At 37.9% G+C, this 16,316-nt stretch overlaps 1 protein-coding gene across 4 annotated transcripts in view; it reads left to right on the forward strand.

Annotated features, from left to right (window-relative positions):
- Positions 1–16,316, forward strand: part of SEMA5A (semaphorin 5A) — a 354,251-nt gene that overhangs the window by 7,320 nt on the left and 330,615 nt on the right. For 2 of the 4 annotated variants that reach the window (XM_074874608.1, XM_074874619.1), the window contains exon 2: positions 6,962–7,035. The exons of the other annotated variants lie outside the window; for them this stretch is intronic. The gene's annotated coding sequence lies outside the window, so the exon portion shown is untranslated. The remainder of the gene's footprint in view (positions 1–6,961; positions 7,036–16,316) is intronic. 4 annotated transcript variants of the gene reach the window in all.

Consider the following 16,316-nt stretch of genomic DNA (forward strand, 5'->3'; position numbering starts at 1 on the left):
TTGGTCAGAGTCTACAGGCTCACCTGAATTGTTCAAGAGAATTGCAAAATTTTCCAGTTTATCTTCTATTGCTTTCCTGAGTTCATAGTGTTAGACTCCTTACCTGAAGCATTAGATAAGTCTTTAATATTGAAGACAAACCAGTGCAACTCGGGCATCATCCTTTAACTGCTGGTAATAAAAAAAGTGTAGTGACAACAGCAAAAAGAGAGAGCTGGGCTCTGCATCTGAATCACTGTTCTTTTTGCTGCTGTTGTTTTAAATTAAACTAATGGTCTGGAGGGTGGATGGACTAATCTTCTTCCTTCAGTATCCTTTCTATAAGGGAGTTTGCAACTAGCTGTTATTAGAAAATTCCATTTTTGTTCACTTATCACTGGCAGGGAAAATTGTTTTGCAAATTTATGTAATCTGAAGGCCAATGAGATCAGATAGGTTTGAAGAAAAATAGTCTTGAACTAGAGATAAACAACTCTGATATTTAACTCAAGTCTTTATACTTGTCTCTCAAACCCATAATCATAAAGTGCTCTTAAAATAACTTGAGTAAAGGTGTTATTTTCCTTTGAGTACCCATATGAATGCACTGTCTGCAGTGGTCTGTCTGCCTCTTGGGAAAGCATGCGTTAGTCTTTTTATAGATGACTGTTGACAAAGCTTGTCCTTCAACTTCAGTTGTGGAGATGCTGTGTTGTACTTTTTTTTTCCAGAAGGTTAAAAACCCCTAGTTTGTTGTAGAGTCATATCACTAATATTTTAATAAGAAGAAATATAAGAATTGCATAATCGCAAATATAGGGAGCTCTGTTTGCGAGGAACAATTAATGTGCTTAACTTATCTTTCTGATCTGTTTTGATCTGTGAATTGTTTGTAGAAATCAGGCCTCATTCATAGTTGCATATATTTGTTAATTTTGTAGATTTAACATTCCCCATAAAAAAGTCCTTTAAAAGAGAGGTTTTTTTTTCCTGCTACTCTCATCGACCTTGAACTTTTTTATAAGCCTCAAATTTCTAACAATGATAACACTGAAAATTTTGAAAATGGCATTTGAAATGAGCAGAGCAGTTGACACCACACTTGTTCCCAGCTCTGTGCACACGCTGGAACCTTCAAAGATTTATCTGTAGCCATAGATCAGGTCTAGAGAACTCAATTACAGACAAAACCTGAGGATCTAGAGATTTCTGTTTTTAACCAGCAGATTTGGTTCACTTCTTGCCAAGCCAGATGCTTGTCTCCCCTTGCCACTTTCTGCATTGTGGGAAGTGTTGCTTTATGGCACGTTTGAGTCTCTTGTTTCTTTCTTGCTTATTTGGCGACTAAAGCTTTCTAAGCCTTGTAAGAAATTATGCATAAGTATTGAATGTTCTTGCTTCCACATAAAAAGTTATTTTCCACAAATCAATCTTCATATGAAGAACAGTGTTTCTGTGTTTGTATTACTATCTATAGATAGTTGATAACTGGGATGATCAATCTTAGGAAAAACTGTCTGGCTGTTCCTGAATATTGTTCATGTTGTCATTTAGGTACTTCTAATGCCACCCTGCATCCCAGAACATTAAGAAGAGAGGAAAAAACCCGCTTTCTGCCTTCATGATAGCATGTGGGTTGACTGCCATCATTGTATAACTAGTCCTGCAAGCATTAGGCTTGTGTGAACTGGAGTGCTTATGGGAGCCTTACATTTGTGACTGAGTCATAAGGATTTGAATTAACAAGACTTCTTATTATATTGTTCAGGTTTACGTGTCATACTGCGAGTGAAAAGTTTGGAATTGCTCTTGTAGGCAAGAAATCAGGGAGGAAACTATTGACAGACCTAAATGACAATCTCTTCAGCCTCAGCAATGGCAACTGGTATATAAACTATTAGTATCTTCTGAAATATTGTTTCATTTAGCTTCTTTTTGCAGCAGTAGTTCCTAAGATATTCTCACTGTTTTAACAGCATTTAGGCTGATAACTGTACTCCTTATCCCTTGGTCCCAAGAGCTTGTCAACAGAGAAGGCTGTTGCATCGATTTACCATTACCAGTTTTTGTGGGGTAGACCTGGCCATTCAAAAATGAATGGAAGTATAGCATCCTTGCCCCAAGGCATCTATGGACGGAATCTTCATTCACACAGTGAAGTCTGGTTTGATTAATCCCAGTGCATTCTACTATAACTCGGCATGTGAAGGGCAGGATGGGAGTCATTCCGTGCAGAGCCATTGAAATGGTGAGATTTCTGGTGTCTTATGCAGTGTGGCATGAAGTAAGCTGGAGAGGCTAGCTAACTGCCTTCCTCTAGCATTTCTGTTGACTAGAAACTGCCTGTATCCTGCTGGTGACATGTTGGTTTGCTCAAGGTTCTGAAACATCAAATAAAGATCAAGTATAATGCATCCGTATAGTAAAACTAGAGCGTTGATAGATACTTCAGTGTGACAAATGTATTAGAATTAAATGTAGGCTCTGATAGGCAAAACTCATTTGAGTAATTACTTCTGTTTAGGAATTGTTGGGTGCGGCCCAGTGACCAAAATTATTCTAGTTAGATGACTGGATCATAGGAATGCTCCCTCCTGATGGTAAAACCTATGTATAATTTAAAAGATTTATATTAATTATAAAATGTATCCATGGCACTTGTAATTTCTGAAGAAGTGTTTGCAAACAGCATTTATAAATCTTTCCTGACTTATTGTATGCATGGTCAAAATTTACTTTACCTTCCAGTTTATATATATATGGGTGGATGGGGATGCGTGTGTATGCTTTTTTCTCTATGTACATACACACACATGCACTCACACATTTTTAGTCTGTTCTGGTTTGTCAAACAGTGGTACTGGCTAGTTCATGTGCTCCCTTTGTTTGTTTAGTCAAAATGCTGCTGTAGCATCCCAGACAAAATAATAGTGGAAGGACAGAGAGGCCTTTCTGCTGTGAAGAACTTAACAGCTTCAGTCCCATGGTTAGTGCACAAGACCATGCCAAAAGACAACGTGAATTAAAATGGAGATCAGGACACTGTTCTAATAGTTGATCATTTTATTTTGAGCTCTGAAGAGCTCATCTCTTTGAACAGCAAAGAAATATTGGCATCAAATACTGATTATGTGTAATATCTAAAATTCATAAGCTTACTAACATTATTCTGGCAGGCTGGACTGCAGGGCAGAATGGAGTAAACTTTGCTTGAGAGTGAAAAAAATGAATAAAAGATGTAATTTAAATCAATCTTTCAGGATGGGCATAGTAGGATATTTTAAAGGCAGAGGTCATGATGTGGTTTGACTGAATTCAGAAGATACAACTGAATCATTAGAATTTCGGTAAATTATGAAGTTATATTAATTTAGATGGACCAGAAACATGGACAAGCTAATTGGACTACAGTGATAAGAATGTACATGGAAGTTTGAGGTTTTAATACACTTTTATTTTCTGAAAGCTGATGAACACTTTGTAAGCGCAAATGTTTCTCCATAGTTTGCCTCTGATTTGATGCTATATATTGCCATACGCTCTTGCTGCAGGCTGTGATTAGGTCCGTGTATTGTGTAAGATTTAAGTACAGTTGTTATGTTTTAATTTCTAAATCCCTCAGGTTATTTCCCTTTCTGTTCCCTCAAACTGCAGCTGTGGTTCCAAAAGTGGGATCAATAGGTTGTAATATGTTATTTGAGATAATGTACAATAGTGTGTTGCTTTTGTAGGGTTCTCAGTTAAAGGTTAGGCTGCTTAATGCTAATGAAGGTGGGTGGAATGTTGAGGGTTGACATTAGCACTGCTTCATGGTCCAAAAAATATTGGAAATAAATGTTCTACATGTTTTGTTATCTACCTTTTAATATAGCAATGCTAATAAAATGAGCTCTTATGCTCTGTTGAGTTCCTTTTTGCTCTGTACATTTTAAGGCAAAAAAATCAGAATGTCCCTTGCTTTATTGTTTAGTAATTTGACTTAATTCTGCTAGATATGTCATGTGCAGGACGATACCTAAGGTATAAGGCAGGCCATGGTACTCCTGTGTTCTGCTAATAGGTTATATGTGTGTAAATGTATTAATGAACAAATGATTCTCTCGGTACTCAAGTGATTCTTTTGTGCATATAAGATGTCAGTGACAGTGCTGGTGTAGTTTGCTGATCCCTCTGTGACTAATCCAAGGATGAGAGCCTGTTGTGAATTTTGTATCTAGGTGGAATTACTCTTTTCTGCTTTCACTTTCTAGTAAGTCAGCCAAGATGGTGTCTCAGCAGATAAAATTGTTTCTGTGAGCAAGCCATGTGCAAGCTCAGCCTTCAGTTAACCATCAGAAGGTGTGCTGAGTGTCATGTTACCTCTAGCACATCTAAGACATTCAGGTCACCTTTCCTGCATTCCTGTAACCAGGCTGAGTGTATTGCAGTTGCTGGACTCTGGGCAAGCAGGGGTGCTTGTGCTGGCAGGAACCTGCTGGCACCCATGCGGCTGTCTGATTTTTTTTTTTTTTTTTTTTCCTGTTGCTTTGTGTCCTGAAGCTCAATACGGAGAAGGGCAGCTGCTGTTGGTTGGGTGGGTGGGTTTATTTTTTTTTTTTTTAATGCCTCATTCAAAGAGTAAAGATAATGAGGTAGGCAAGAGGGGAGGAACAGCTGGTAGAAATGAGGTGGGAGAGGATGTTTGGGATGAGCGGGAATGGAAAGCTTCAGAGGAAACCAGAGCCTGCGTGTTGTAGGAGAACAATGCGGTGGGAGCTAGTAGACTGGGTATGGGCAATTGCAAAATTGTGGAAACGTTTCTTCCTTCGCTCCACCACTACACACTAAACACCCAGCACTCCACTCGGGCTCATGGCGTTACCCTCTTTGGCTTGCCTTGGCTGTCCATAGGACCTGGCTCCTTCTGTACTAGATCAAGAAACAAGGTTCCAGCTAACCATGTCCACTGCTGCTGCACTACTTTTCTGAAGTACTTGGAGGTATACAATTAGCTAATGAAATGCTTAACATGAAGTTTCTCACACATATAACTGCATGAAACTTGATGGCTGTGTTAATGTAAATAATTGTCAGGCAGAAGGAGTTGCTGTGTAATATGAATTACAGAAATGGAATCTCAAGTTGGAAAACTGGGTCAGGATAATTGAAGTAATGTCACTAGCTCTGAGGGTGGACAGAGTTTTCATTTCCATGTTGAAGGTCGGTAGATCTACAGGGCTTTCAGCTGTTATCCAGGTACAAACTTTCCATGCAGCTCACTTGTAATTTGCTTTGTGTTTCTTCTGTGAATTATGATGGGCTTTGCAGTAGAACTCTACTATGGATGATGTGATACTGTGGACGTGTTATGGAGATAAACGAGTCAATTTTTCAAACTTATAAAGTGCACACTGAGTACATGCTTTAATTTATGGGATGGCTTTGCTTATCTCTTTTGGGTTCCAGAAGTAAGTGCAAAATGGCAACAACCTTGTTTTAACTCTTGGAGAGACATCTTTGGTTCAGTGTGGTTACTTCATAACCCAGAGCCAGAGTCTTTACTCTCCACCTTCTATTCATTTTCAAAGAAAAAAAAAAAAAAGCAATGTTTTTTACTGAAGCAATCAAAAAACCAATTCTCTCAGTTGCCTGAGAACTTATGATCATCAGAAGACCTATGAAGCATTACAATTTGGTTTGGTGTGGGAGCACAGTTCAAATAGGTTGGAACAGCATGGGGGGCTTCTCTCCGAGTTCCATTTATTATGGCAAATATAGAACACAAAATGTTTGCTTCAATTATCTGTAATACAAAGTCTACTTGGACATAACAGTAAGAATTTCAATATAGCTTCTTTATTCCACTGTCAGCACATCCAGACCTTTTTTCTTCTGTGTCTTTAAATAGCGTCTTGAAAATCTTTCAAAGGTAGTTTTATTAACTTAACATAGTGCAGATGTCGATAGCTGTGAGGAGTAAGTCACAATGACTTGTAGTGTTGTGTCAAAAATATCATTAAGAGGCTTAGAACAAAGGGAGCAATTAATGAACAGTCTTCACTATGAACAAATGTCAGAGACTCCTCCAGGGCTAAGCTGCTTCTGTGCCATATTCATTAATTGCTCTTTTGAACAAAGTTGGTGTTGATGACTGGATTTAATTAAGCATACCTGAGAAAATCCACAAAACCAGAAGTATTAGAATGAAAATTTTTTACTTTAATAAATAAAGACTTTTTCCTTCTCGGGGGGTTTTATGCTTCATGTAACTGTTTCTGGCTGACACTTCCCTCTAACTATTGGGATTGTCTTCATTGGAGACTTTGGCAGAAGATTATTGTTTGCTTCAGAATGCATGCCAAATACCATGCTCACATTTAAATCTCTCTGATTAAAAATATATTAAAATCTGTCATAATGGAAGACAGCTCTCAGATCAGTCTCAGCCTACCTGTTGAAATGTGTCAGGTAAGAGCAGAAGTGCATGTGAGTAGAAAGGTAGAAATCTTAAACTCTGATTGCTAAAGCTCATTCCAAACTTGGCGACCCTGTACCTTGGTTAAAAATATCTCCTTGGGAAAACTAGACGGCAGCTCTGTAGTATAAACTCTTATGTACTTGATTGTCCACTGTACTCAGTGTCTTACAGTCTAAATAGAAACTTGACGAATGGTGGTCCCCAGTATCTATGTTATTACGTGGAATATAGTGTATATATATGCATTTATCACCATATGTATATTGTGTGTATATAGTATGGTGTATATATAGTATAGTGTATAGGTATAGTGTAGTGTGTATATATACATTTATCACCATGTTGGTTTGTTACATTTTTGATTCTATTTTGTCACTCAGTAAGACAGAGGCAGCTACGGTCAGTATACTATAGATACCTGGAAAAGTCTGCCTAGAAGGTGAAGGCTATTTCAGTAAGATTCTTCTGTGCATTGAACTGAAAGTTGCAATCATATATGTAAAATACTGTTATTTTGGGTTTTAGTGAGAAAGACTTTGGGGAAGGAGGGAAGACTACTACACACCACAGCTGACCTCTTCTAATTATACTGTTTCCAGGTATTTATTTTGGTTTTATTCATAAGTTCTGTTGTGTAAAGTCAATCAGAATATGAAGCAGAGTTTTGTGAAAGAACTTGCTGGTAGTTTGAAGTTTTGAGCCAAGTGGTAACTGGAAGCTTTAATAGCCTTACTGTACCACTTTAGAAATGGAGATGTGCCACTGGACAGACAAGTCAGAACTCAGTAAAAATAGCATATCCTATAGTGGGCATTCATCCAGAAATCTAAAACTGGCATTGTATCCTGGATATGATACTGCAGGTGGTCACAAGCACTAAATAGTATTCAGCAGCCTCTGTTATTCAAGCAGGTCTTAACATACTTATTTTAAACATTTTATTGTTTTATGCAAGACTGACTTACTGTTACTACTCTTGTGCTTTATATGGCATCAAAATCTGCAATGTGTTTCATAGGTATTAAAACAAAGTCTTGGCCAGAGTCGTTTAGCATGGTCCTGCGTGAATTGAAGTTGGTGGCATGATTCCAGCTGACTTCATCTGGGAGTATAAGTAGATCCTGGCTTATTTCTGATAATATATATAAACACAGTCAGTTGGCAGGATTGAGAGTGATTTATTTCACCTTATACTATTTTACTGGTAGCATTTCAATAGAGTTTGGTGAAGCTTGAGGAAAAGTGCTATCTGCTGTATTAGGGGAATGTGAGGCTTGAGGAGAACCAGAACTTGGGTATTATGGTTTGATTAATTGCTTGAATATTTATGTAAATTACAGTAGGTTCTGATTGGTTGTATGGGGAAACTTATGCTGACTTTTTCTTTCCATTATCCTGCCCTCTTCTGCCCCTTTCTGGAAAAATACAGGGATATATGCTTTTTAAGGACTATGGGCAGGAGGTTTCTTTAAACCCCATTGGAATGACCTGTAGAAATAAGACAGGATTTTGTTCTGACTTATTTATTGAGTATAGGTGTTCGTGGTTTTTTTTCAGAGAGTGGTAACAAGAACATGTGTTTCTCTCTCTTTCTCTTTCTTTCTCAATATATATGTCTCTGTGTGTGGAGGGGAATGCGGGAGAGATGACAGAACTGTGTGTATTTGTAAATGTTCTCTTAGAGGACAAACATCTAGGAAGAAAAACTCAATGTTTCCTTTATTTGTTATATTTTAACTATATATGACCATATTTTTTTTTTAATTCAAACAGAGTATATTAATATATTTTTCTGAGATTATCACTAAAAAGACTAGCTTCTGGCTTTTAAAAAGATGATTTTTAAGTAAGGTGAGAGACTTCTGTTCCATGTTTTCAGATTTGTCTGCAGATCTTTATAGCCTTGCTTACACCTTTTTTATAGATTCTTATAATTCTTTGTTATTTTTAATGGTTGTGAGCATTTCAACAACTTCTTGAGGGATAAAAAAATTTCTTCACCCTTAATTTAAATGATGTCTAATATTTTCATTTAGTATCACTTCTAAGAGTTTATGTAATGCTGGGACAAAGAGGTTGAATTTTTAGATGTAACATTCACTGCTACCGTAAAGAGAAAGCTGTTCACATGTACAGAAGTGGTGATACAACAGGTACTGTGGGTAAGGCAAAAGTGTAATTTGTTCAAAGATTCATGGAAGAGGCTTTTTCTGTTTAATTGCTGTAGCAAGTTAGTGCCAGACTTCAAAATAGTGATGGAATCTGAGAAGCACTTGTGCCTTGAAACCTGAGGGAAGAGAAAACCACATATGAAATGTTTACTAAAGATTTTTAAGTGATCACATTTTTTGTCTCTCCTGGCATTATGAGACAGTTTTTCAGAAGGTGGGTCTTCAAGACGGTGTTCTCTTTCCTCCTTTTTCTGCCTTCACAAAGCAGCCCTTAGGGAACGGGAAGAGATTTGGAAGTGGAATGCTGGCCAGCATCTGCCCAGTAGACTACCCTTTTTACCACGTGCTAAAGGGATGAGCTAGCAAGAACAACTTTCCTGGTTCCTCTTCATCTATGAAATACTACGTTTCAAATGCTTCATGTCTTTATGGAAATAGAAGTACTACAGCTCAGCAGGCCTAAACCCAGTGGCCTAAGCAAGTTTGGATTTCTATTTTAGTTATAAGTTTTTACTGTTGTGGGAACACTAAATAAATAAGTGGTTTCAGTGCCCACCAAAATAAACTTGACCTTAACACACCTGTAGTATGGGATGGTGCCACAAGGATCTTGGTTTCTTATTTGCGTCTTGGAGAAGCAGACGTTACAGCCGTACTACCGTGGAAGTGAGTGACGCTATGAGACCCATCAGCCACAATGAGACTTAGTGCATTAGCTTGTAGCAGAAATGAGTTCTGCAGATCTGGTTTGCTTTCCAAGTGAAATTTATGCATGTATAAATTTATGTGTTCTTCACCTGCAGGGAAGCAGTAAATGCAAGCACTAAAAAGAGCCTTCTGAAAGTATATAGTACAGGATGAATTTTTGGAAAGCTGACTATTGTGTCATGGGATCTAGTGAAGTTATAGTTATTATCTTAGCACGATACCTATAATAAAGGTATATAAATAAAGAAATAACATATAATAGATCTAAGAAATACAGGCCAATAATGCCTTTCTCTTGTCTAGGGGGAGAAATGAATTTGTACATGCTGTTTGTAAAACCTTTTGTAAAGGAGTTCAGACTGCTTCAATGGAAGGTACTAGTTGAAAACCACATTTAAAATAAGAGAATTCAGAAGAGCTTTGGTTTCTCCAGTCTTTCTTTTTTAAAAAGTTCTGATTGTTTTCTAAGACTTGTTTAAGAAAAATCACCAACAATGACAAAAACCCTCAAAACAACAACAACCCCTGCCTCTCCCCAGAAATGACCCATTTAATGCCTATTTCAAATACAGTGATTGTACTGGCCTAGCTGGAGGTCTGGCAAAAACTCTTGAAGACAGAGCTCATCTCTGGACTCTCTCTCTCTCTACCCCTCAGCTCCTGTGCTTCTTGGTAAAAGCAGTCACATCTGTGGCTGAGATGCTTCATCTCTCTTTATAAATAGGATTTAAATTTCACAGAAATAAATTATTCCCATATTATTGTTAGTTTTCATATTAATTTTAGACAAAGTTTCTTTATATATGGGAAAAAATCCTCCATTTTGTTTAGGTGACAACTGGAGCCTCACATGAAAAGTAGGAAACATGACTAGTTCTTTACAATGTGACATTTTAGGACAGATTGACAAACAGCTTGAGTGACATTTGAGAATGCAAGACGTTGTAAGAACTCATTGCCTTAGCTATGTGTAAACACTGCTGGGAGAAAAGCAAGCTTTTATTTAAAAAAGAAGAAAGGTGGGGAAGAGAAGAGCAAGCTATGCTTTAAGCTATTTCATTGTATGATTAACACCTGGACTATCTTCAGAAAATGGCATGTCTTTCTGCTTTTATAATTTTGGGCTGGTTATTGACTGAGCAGTAGTGTGCTTTTTTCCTTTATCTGATGCCTTACTGAGTTCTTTGCAGTCTCCTGACTCTGTTAGGAAGCTAAAATTGGAATTTTAGCTATCAGACGTAGAAATCATTAACAACATTTATTGACTTCTAAACACTCTTCTGTTATCTTGATGCTGTCAGATCACCCTTATCCACTTTCTGCAAAACATAATTGAAAACAATGAAATTTCTCAACTTCTGTGGACAGGTAACAGACTGGAGAAGATTTTTATCTGAGAAAACATCATTCAAGATGAAGCTATAAGAAGCTGCATCTGCTAGCAGTAAAAACAGCTTTAACAAAGAAATCTCAGCTAAAGAGGTTGTGTGCCTCTTCTACTTTGTCCTTTGCGTTAAACCAAAAGACATTTTGCAGAGGTCAAATAAGAAAGTTGTAATGGAAGTGACACAGAAATCCATTAACGCTGACTTCAGATTTTTAAATTTCAGTGTCTAACTTCATTGTGTAGCGAACTTCAGGTTTTATGGTAACAGATAATGCTCTGGTTTTGATTCTTGAAATTTGATTTATGTATGAGACTCCTTCAAAAGAGTAGGTACTCAGTGGCAAACTGCTTCAGGGTGAGGAAGTGAGTAAGAGGAATTAAATGCAGCTTTAAAGTAGTGGTCCTATTTATCAAAGAGCATCCTCCATAAGGACTAATAATATCCTGTCAACTAAGAAATGAAGGAAGAGTAAAGAGAAGATAATTAAAGTTAAAAAGCAAAGAATTCTTTTAATAGTCCAAAAAGTAGGACACAAAACTTATAAGTTAAAAGGAAAGAATACTGTAAAAATGTAAGCTCTTTTCGTAATACATTAGCAAGTCAATATAATTTCTTATTATTTCACTTTGTATTTGGAACCAAAGCAACATACAGATACGTCTTGCTGGAAATGTATGAGTATTTTTCCTTAGAAACTTGCAAGTTTCTTTGCATATTAAGTACACTGAGGGAGTTGGTAAATTGATAGATTAGAGAGTTAGAAGTAAGTTAAAAAGAGACTTGGATGGTTACAGTTATTTTATATTGACTTTTACAGCCTGGAGATGGTAAATTCTCCCATGTTTCAGAGTACATGATATGAAAGTTGGGAGTGGTGACAAAAATCTGCTTTCTACTGGTGTCTAACAGGATCAGTTGGAGCAAATCTTTGGCCTTTTTGGTACAGATTATATTTGTTCTAAGAAAGACATGGCTGGAGCCTTCTTTTTTTTTTTTTCCCTCACCATTTAAGTTGGGTGTTGATAAAATAAAACACTGCCCCTATTTGCTAAGCTTTGATTCTTTTCATTACCTTTGTGTGCTTTTCATCTCATAGATTGTCTGTCATCAGTAAATTTACCAGACAATAACATCTTCTACTCAGAAGTCCCGTGCCATCACAGAATCACAGAATTGACTAGGTTGGAAAAGATCTTGAAGATCATCCAGTCCAACCATCAACCCAACATTAACAGACCCCAACTACACCATATCCCTCAGTGCTAAGTCGACCCTAAGTCGACACTGGAAGATTAAAATGCTCATCCGATCTACGTATGTGAATTGTATTACTTGTGTTGATCCGGAAACTATTTATTAGTATACTTTCTGGATGGTGTCTCTGTCATGTTGCCAAAGGAAAAATAATCCTACCTGCCATCTATTGTTGAATTTAAGCAGGTTTTACAAAGTTTCTATCAGGTTACAGTTCTGTGGGTATGTGTAGAATAGATGCTCAAAAATTGTGTTAGAAGGATAAAAGGAAAGTCGAGATGAGTGGTCAGGAAGTAGCAGGGTGTTAGGAGATGGGTTTGGAGTGAGCTCAGAGCAAAGAGGCTGATCAGGATGTGTGGGAAACAGATATGTTGTTCTCAGTTGTAAGATGCGGAAGGCTGGTGTTAATTTGTCAGGAGGAATGTGATGAAAAATGAGACTTGGATAACTGTCTGAAGGTTTGAAAGCAATCTTTGATGCATTGTGAAATACGTGGCCAGTGACATTTTCTAAAACCGAGGATGGCGTGCTGTCAGCTCTGCTTTACATGAAGACTTCCAATTTTTTTTCTTTCTGTACTCTGTGATAACGATAGCAGTAGACAAAGTTAAGGCCACAGGATACACTGGGAAGGTGATGCAGACATGCTGCAAATAGCACCTAAGGTTGTGGTGTGGCACCGCAGGGATGCAGGGAACCATCTCACACTGCAGCCAGCCTCTGGGCAGCCCGGCTGGTGGGGGCCAGGAGCCCGTGTGGGGCTTCACAGTGAGCCAGTGGTATTAGCTTGGTAAATAGCTCTGAGGCACGGTCCTGTTGCATCACTTTAAAAGGAATTAAAGTGATCATAGGGTCATGGCCAGAGTGATACTCCCTCCTGTACTCCTTGGGCAGTGGTTTGCTGTTGGTTTTGCCAAAGAGCTTCTCTGGATATGGACCACCTGGCTTCTCTCTGTGACTTCTGTGGAAGTTGTCTCTGTCACTGAATGTGTGTGGAGCACAAAGGTAACCACATACTCACTCACAGGTATTGTGAGTTCAAATTTTCTACTGCAAGAACACTAAGATCATTATGGGGCACCTGACATTTAAATAAAGAAATAAAATGTCTCCACCTTGATAATTCAACTTGCTGTATTCACACTCATCACTTTGGTCGTACAAGAGACAGAAGAAAATCTTGCCCCGACATGAAGTGCCAAGCACAGCCTGACACCAGACTGCAGAAGGCGTTCTCGAGAGATGCTGGACTTGCAGTTTGCAGAAATCTGGGTTGGGAGGGGTAGAGTGCTGTTTGAACACCAGATTTGCAAATGCTTGCTGAGACTTTTGCCTGGCGACTGTAGTTGCTGCTGGCCTCTTTGAAACATACAGAAGCATGTTTGCTGTACCGTGGTGATTAGAAAATAGTTTCGTTACACATGAAAATCCCTTATGAAAGTCCCTAATGAAAGGTTGGCCATTTTCTGCCACTGTTAATTTCTTAACTTTTTGTGAATGTAATTGCTGCTATGATTACAGAATGCCAAATTGAATTTGGGGACATACGCAATATTCTTTTACCACTAGTCTAGTCAAATAATTTTTAATGAGACAAAGAGCTAGTTGAACACCCTAATTAGTTTGTTTACTTCAGTAGCTTAACTGCATTAAAATCAAAGAGCTTGCATGAGCAGGGGGTAATCTGTGTCATTGCTGGACGCCATTAATCACCCCTTGACTGAGGGCAACAGTTTTCAAAAGTGACTTATAGATGATTGAATAACTTTACTCTCCATACCATTAATGGTTCCCAGCAGGCTGCTAGTGTGCAATCACAAACATCTGTGGATTTGAAAGTTTCCTCTTCCCCAAACAGAGACATGTTTTATGAGGAAAAAAATAAAATAAATAAAAAGGAGAGTTTGTTTTCCCATGAGTGGCCTTTTGGAAAAAGGGCTAACTGGAAATGGTTTTGCTTTAACTCTTGTGTGTGATAATATTCTCTGAGTTTATCTTTAGATCTTTATGCTATTGATGGCATTAAAAGATTTTTTTTTTTAAATTTGTTTTCATTGTTTTGGCTTCATGGGATCTTTTTGACATTTGATATCGAGTAGTGAAAGAAAATGTATTCTGCTTGCCAAATAACCCATGGATGTTTGTGTTTTAACAGTGCATTAAAAGTAAATGCGGCCACTTGCTCATAGACACTACAGAGTGTGCATTACTTACTCAAAGGTGATGGTTCCAGCTCTTTTGTAAACCAGCTTAACAGAATGAGAACAAAAATTGTTTCTCCGGGCAATCCTGCTACTTCTAAATTGGTCTTTTAGACAAGCATTTAAATGCACAGGGAAACTGTGCTGGGCAGTTACTACACTTCCCTTCTGTATTGTTGGTGTTTCTCAGTGCCGCTTTGGTTGCTCACTGTGCCCCAGGTGGGTGCTGCATATTTGTTGTCACCATCACAGAAACAATGAATGTAGGTTGCTTGTGACTGGTGAAGATTGTCTGGTCAACCACCCATGTTCAAACCATGTTCATTTTCATTTAGCCTCTTCTAGCACATTTTATGCAGTATCTCCACTTTAGAAACTTCATATTCTTGAGGACTTCCAGTAATTGTCCTACATATCCTGTAGAGAATTAATCCAAGACTAACGTCTTGAAAATGTGAGACTGATAGTAATGTTTCACAATTCACTTTTCACTGTTCTTGCAGTGAGAAGGTCTCAGTCAAGAGGACTTGGTAGGTATGAAAAAAAGAATGGAAAAAAACCCCAACAAACCTAAACCCAAAACCTGAAGGAAGGAAGAATGCCTCCTTTATCACTCAAAGATAATTGATTCTGTACTGAACACACGAATGTTATCTATGGGCAAGGATATGACAGGCTTAATCAGTTTCATGAAGCAGTCAAAATTTACTGTGTAATTGAAAGGTGAAAGGTTTGCATCCATTAATCAGATTGGTACTGGGGTAAGATAAAGATATCCTTGATTTAGAAGTCTAACAATTAATAATGAAAAGGAGAGTGAGATGAATTATGTGTGTTCTCTAACAGCTATGCAGAATGGGACTCCTAGGTAAGTATCTCTTCTTCCAGAATATGTTAAAAAAAAAAAAAAAGGTGTATACTGGGAGAATAAGATGTCTAAAGTTTCTGTTAAATACCTCTTTGATGAAGCTAACTATGATTTCAAAAGACTAGGCTTCTTTTCTTATTTCGACATTGCTACTGGGTGTGGGAAATGTTGCATGGATTCAGAGTTCCCACTTGACTACCAAGTGGGGAGAGGGATTTTTCAGGCTGTCTGAAATAACTTGTCCAGCTACTTAGATGAGACACCCTTTGTCTTTAATTTGCCCCCTAAGAGGTCTCATATCCCTGAAAATCCTCCTAATAATTTATTTGTGAGCTTCTAATCTGTTTAACTTCTGTGGCCTGTAGTTTAAATGTAAGGAAATGTACACATCCCTGGTGTCTTGGACTGAGCACCCAGGGGGTGATACCCGCTTCTGAGCAGAATATATGAGTTTTAAACTCCTGGAGTGTATTCTGGCTTGTCATCTTGTCTGGCTTGTCTGGTTGTTCCTATTGTTGCTAAGCAAATGGTGGAGAAAAGCGTCACTGGCAGAAAGATCATGGTGTGCCATTTTTTTGCCCACTAACCTCCTATGTTTCATCTGTACATTTGTTGTATTAACTGTTTCCTTTTCCTTAGATACAGAAAATTACTTTGTGATTAAGAGCAAATCCACACTAAGGCAGAAGTGTCTCATGTACAAATCCTTCACTGCATAATTCCTGTAGCCAGAGGATTTTGAGCAGCTACAGTAGTAGTAAGGTGGTAAGGGTTGCTTGCAAAATCCCTGTGCCAAAAGTGGACTTCATGTTTGACCATACGTTTGTCCATACTGAATGTCCTGATCCTGTTAAATGCCTTCCACTACCCAAACAGTTTGTATATTTATATATTTGTAATAAGCAAGACAGGGTCTTTGTGTGTCAAGACCAAGAAAATGAGTTTTCGTCCCATCTAAGGAGAATCGATAACAGGAGGATCATTAGCTACTGGCACTTGTCCTGGAACATAAACTGCAGGTGCTATTAAAAGAACGTGGCTGTAGATTAAACCTCTCTTTAGCATGAGCATCCAGTAGATCATCACGAGGACAGAGCATAAATCATATTTAAGTTTTAGAATGCTTTTCCTTATAAAACAAAGGAAATTAAGAAATCTTATTTGTCCTGTGTGATTTCTTTTTTTTTTCATTTTTTTCCCTTGCCTTCCCTAGTGCTTGTAGGTAGTGTCAAATTATTCAGATGCAGTTTGTTGCAAATTTATTGCTAAGATTCATAGTTTCATTTCTTC

The sequence above is a fragment of the Strix uralensis genome, chromosome 1 (genome assembly GCF_047716275.1).
Source record: "Strix uralensis isolate ZFMK-TIS-50842 chromosome 1, bStrUra1, whole genome shotgun sequence".
Lineage (NCBI taxonomy): Eukaryota > Metazoa > Chordata > Aves > Strigiformes > Strigidae > Strix > Strix uralensis.